Source organism: Galeopterus variegatus, unplaced genomic scaffold, assembly GCF_000696425.1.
Source record: "Galeopterus variegatus unplaced genomic scaffold, G_variegatus-3.0.2 Scaffold3434, whole genome shotgun sequence".
NCBI classification, from domain to species: Eukaryota; Metazoa; Chordata; class Mammalia; order Dermoptera; family Cynocephalidae; genus Galeopterus; species Galeopterus variegatus.
The window spans coordinates 98,416-103,750 of NW_007729545.1; the positions used below are offsets into that span (position 1 = coordinate 98,416).

General features: G+C 33.8%; 1 protein-coding gene across 1 annotated transcript in view; it reads left to right on the forward strand.

Moving 5' to 3' along the window:
• Positions 1-5,335, forward strand: part of LOC103600736 (glutamate receptor ionotropic, delta-2-like) — a gene marked incomplete at its 3' end in the record, with an annotated part of 41,402 nt that overhangs the window by 18,957 nt on the left and 17,110 nt on the right. The window lies entirely within an intron of this gene.

Below are 5,335 nucleotides of genomic sequence, written 5' to 3' on the forward strand. Positions count from 1 at the left end.
AGTTGAATTCATTTGATGGCTGGCAATAAATCTTTTTAGCCATTCTTTGTAAAAGGAATACAGTCCAATGGTTTCTAATTATAATTAAATGAATTTTTTTCTGTATTTTCTCTTCTTAAGTCAATAGTTATGATTAAATTAGACCTTGTGACACTATTTATATATAAAGACCAGCTTTATTTGGAAGAATCTGTTCCAAATGATTATATTTTTGAGAAACTACATTGCTGATGCATCAAATTAAGCCCATCTTTTTAATGCCACCTCTCAGATGGTTGCTGAAAAATCATATTTGCAGAGAATGCCGAATGTCCGGATAGCTGAAAGTGTTTTGTGTTACTACAATCCTACGGATATATAAGCAAAGGTCAGATGATATCTGGTGGAAGAAAAAAGATAAAAAGCAACTATAGGTACTATTTTTGTAATTCATTAATGAGTTAAGTGGGAAAAAAGAAATTAGATCCAAATCAGCTGTTGTAGAAAGAATATAAATACTTTTCATCTGTTATGGAATCTTATCATTATTTCCTCATTTATAAACAAGAATTGAAGATTGAAAAAGTCAATGTTGATTAGTGAGTTTTTTTTAAAAAAGAATTCATTATATTAAATTTGTTGACCAATTTAAAAATATGTTTCTACTTTAGATAGGATAAAATAAAGAAACTATATTCATTTTCGAATTGTAGATGTATCATCTATTGTATCTGAGTTGGAGGACCTTGAAAGAATAATGTCTTTTTAGTTTATTGTTAGAAGTAAAAGAAGATATGGATCACCTTTTGAAGTACTATGATATTTATTAATTCTATATATCTTTTTTCCTATATCTTACTGCTGCCACAAACTAAGAGAGTTAATAAAGTAGGGAAGTTCCAATTCCTAGTTATGGTCATACTGTCAACAATATTATTGGGGAAAAGGCAAAGAAAAATCAACAAATACTAGGTGTTCTGCAACAATCACATCAAAAAGCATTGCAGTTACAAGCAGACTAATGTGTTCCAGAAAGAATTACACATCAGAACTACTCAGATAGCATTTCATGATGCAAATATGTAACTACCAGCCTAAACTGAATAAAGTAGAACCTCTAGAAATGAACTTAGATATCTACCTTTTTAAAAAGCTCCACTTTTGATTGTGATACAGGGCAGATTTTAGAAAAACTATCGTGGATAGACTGGGAGCTCTCTGAGGGTTAACACCTGCCACAGTCCTTCTCTTATCTCCAGAGAAGTTCCTGGCACGTTGTTGAAAGTTGATATATGTGTATTGAAGAATAAACACCTGTCTCAGTCCATTCTGTGCTGCTATACCAGAATACCTGAGACTGAGTCATTTATAATGAAGAGAAATTTATTTTCTCACAGTTCTAGAGGCTGGGAAGTCCAAGATCAAGGTGCCAGCATCTAGGGAGGGCCTACTTGCTGGGTCATCCCATGGTGGAAAGGAAAAGAGAGGGCCAGAGAAAGACAAGAGTGGGCTAAACTTATCCTTTTAAAGGAACCCCAAGATAATGGCATTAATCCAGTCATGAGGGTGGTGTCCCAAGACCTAAACACCTTACGTTAGACCCCACCTCTCAACATCCCTGCACTGGGTATCATTTGGGGGATGCATTCAAACCATAGCAGTGTACAGTGAAATATACTAAAGCCCTGATGTGACTTAAAATCACTGGAAGAAGTTATATCAGAAAAAAATTGGTCAATATAAGCGTCAGAAAAAATATCTCAAGGAATATATGTGTTCGAGAAGGATGGTGCTTTCTAAAACTATTTCACTGATTTATCATTGTGTATTCAGTAACAAGTAACCAATTTCAAACTGCTTTATAGATTTCATTTTTAATCTCATTACCTAATAAGAAATAGAAGACTCAAATTGCTTGGCTTCAAAAGTGAAAAACATAGTGTACATAAACATCATTTAACTTAAATTTATACATTTGTAGAGCCAACTTCATTTTCATAACTGCTGAATGACCAAAAAGGGAAAAAATATTCCCAACTGCAGTTGCTATTTTTTTTAAGTGTGCTTTTGGCAATTAGTGCAGGCTCCAAACATCTTTGATAGTGTTCACAACTCAAACAGCTGAAGTCACAAAACCAGCAAGCTGTTCAATATGGTCTATACGTATGGATGTCTGTATGTACATGCATACATAGTATAAATAAGTCACAGAGCTTGAAATAATAGTAGGAAATATGCCATTGAGAAGTCCATGGCTTGCATTCTTTTCATGAAAAAAAAAACACACACACGCACACACAAACACATTCTGATCTTCCAAATTCAATTCGCACACTGTATCTAGTGAACACATAGAAGAATGTCCTACAAGGTAACCTTTCATTTCCCTTTCAAGGCTGTATTGGATACCCATTTTGCCTTATTATTCTATGGGACTAAAACTCTAAATAATGTAGTCTTTTAAAAGTTGAGACATAGTGTTCTTGCAAAAGGTAGACTGCCTCACTAAGCTTTGCTTATGTTCTTGGTGCCGTTCCTTATTTTCTCAAATCTCTCTACAGCTTTCATGAGTTATAGCCTCTTTTTTGTAGAAGAATAATTTAAAGAGTTCATGGAAAAATGCATTTTAAAAGATAAAAGGAATCTTCCCATGAATGTTTTGTAGTACCTTCATACTAACCTTAATCTAGGGCCCTATGGAGGGTTAGGATACAGATCAAATAAATTAGTATCTTCTGTGCTTCAGCTACCATTTTTTCCCAGCAAAATAAGGGAAAATGGGCATCCAATACAGCCTTGACAGGGAAAGGAAAAGTCACCTTGTAGGCCATTCTTATGTGTGTCCAACTGGGGTTGTGTTTTGGGTCAACAAGTCCCAATCAATTTGAGGTGTGTGAGCTCTTCCTTCCCTCTTTAGTGAGACATCCTCTTTTCACCAAACCTAATGATAAACCATCTCCTGTTAAGGCTTCCCCTGTGGAGAGCTGTATTTTTTCTTTGCTGTGCAAATGTTTAAGGTTCCAGATAAAAGATTCTTCGTTGTTGTGGTGAAAAGGATAGGGGGCCATGAGTGGAAGATCTGGGTCTTCTATTTTTTTTTCAAAAAACGTGTGTGTGATTTCTTAACCACTGTGAACCATAAAGGGTTGAGCACTGTAAGAGGGATGCACATCTGTAACTGGCAAGCCACTCCTCCCTTTCTCCATCTCTTCCTATGAGAAACCTCCCAAAATGATTTTGGTGCTTTTTCTTATTGAGTCTCAGAATCTTTTTCAAAATAGCATTCCAGGATGCCAACTTACCAAGAAGTCATGGTCGGTGTAGCAGTTAAAGCAGATTTTCTATCCCTGGACTACATCATCTCCTAATTACCTCTCAGGTCTAACATTATATGTTTTCTGTCTGACAGCAATTTTTAATTATTTCTATTTTGATTTTATAGAGAAATTTCAGTTTTCCTTCCTCATATGTGTAGCAGAATGGGTAATACCAAATCATAATCTAAGGATACATTTGCTTATATAAAAAATTAACTGATTTTAGTATTTTCTTAGTTTGTGTTCATATCAGTAAGGGTTAACAGGAAGTAACATAGTTGATTGGAAAAAATAAGATTACATACTAAAGCAAGTTTAACTGCTGTGTCAGTATATATATGACTTTTCATTTTGGAGTTTTTCCTTCTAAATTTGAAGATTAAAATAGACAATTTAGCTGTGATGTTGTAGGTGACAGAATGTCATACTGAAACTGAATTGTTTGCCTCAAATTTCTATATTTATAACTTTATAACTTTTGCAGTAGAGGTATGTATAATTTTATATTTACTTAATCACTTATAATTAGTGTAATCTAAAGATTGAATCCAACTGTGTACACTTTAAGGCACTCTTCTTATTTTGATTTTAAATGTTAAATGAGCCAACTTTTAAACAAAATCTTTGAAAAACTTAAATTTGTATTTGCTTATGTAAATCAGTAATGGTCTTATTTACTACAATAATGAAAGAAACGTTTGAACAGGCTTTTTACATAAACCCATTGAAACTACAAGTATAAATTCTTATTGCTTTTTATAAATGCTGAATTCATGGATGTGTGTGATTTTTACTAAAACTTCAACCTCAATCTGTAATGGTCTAAGAAGTACTCATCCCTGATGCTTGCACATTTATTTGAAATCAGTACAACCTCTTTCAGGAGGCAACACTTGAAAAATATGTTCCTAATAATTATTAATTCATTTTGAATGTATTAATTTATTTTGTATTTATTTGTATGTATTAAAATTAATTGTAATAAGTTTAGTTGATGTTTATTATCATTTATATGATGTTTATATGATGTATATATATATATATATATATACACACACACACACACACACACACACACACAGAATAGTTTAAATGAAATTAAAATAGAGATCATAAACCATACAATAGAATTAGATATCCCTCTAGGAACCAGAATGAGATAGTTGCTGAGATTCAGTATTTGATTTGACCCTGAGTTTTCTGACTGTCAAGGAAAAGAATAAAAACATTTTCATTTTTCCAGTTTATTGAGAGAGACAAAGTGTCATCAAATTTTTAGATACCAGAATGGCTCTGTTTTCTGTAGCCAGAATTGCCTTTATTCCACTCTTTATCTCACTGTTATTCATTCGCCAGTTTACAGATTGTCTACTTTTTGAAACCCTGTATTATTATATACTCAGTAAGAATTTTCTTTGAGTTACAAATGAATAATTATAAAAGTTTAACTACTACTTATTGAATATATATATCATGTGAGAAGCAAATAACAGACATTGCATTCTCTCTAAACCTTGCAAAATAATCCTGCAAGATTCATGCTATTTTACCCTCTGTGCAGATGATGAAACTGAGCCAAGAGAAGCAAAGTAATTTGTGCAAGGTCACAGAGCTAATAAGGACAGAATTCTTGAACTGAACTTTGGAAATATTTTATAGTTTGAGGATCTTCTCATATAGAATGTCCCTTTTTAAAAAAAATGTGGATAGTTGTGTAGTAATTCTGTAAGCTTTATTCACTGCTCCTCAAAAAGGGAAAATGTGTGAAGGCCATTAACATCTTGAATATTACTGTGCTTTCTTGCAGCCTGTGAACTTATGAGTCAAGGCATCTTAGCCTTGGTCAGCTCCATTGGCTGCACGTCAGCAGGGTCCCTCCAGTCTTTGGCAGATGCCATGCATATCCCCCACCTCTTCATTCAGCGCTCAACAGCTGGGACTCCAAGAAGTAGCTGTGGACTCACCAGGAGCAACAGGAATGACGACTATACTCTCTCTGTTCGCCCACCTGTCTACTTGAATGATGTTATCCTAAGAGT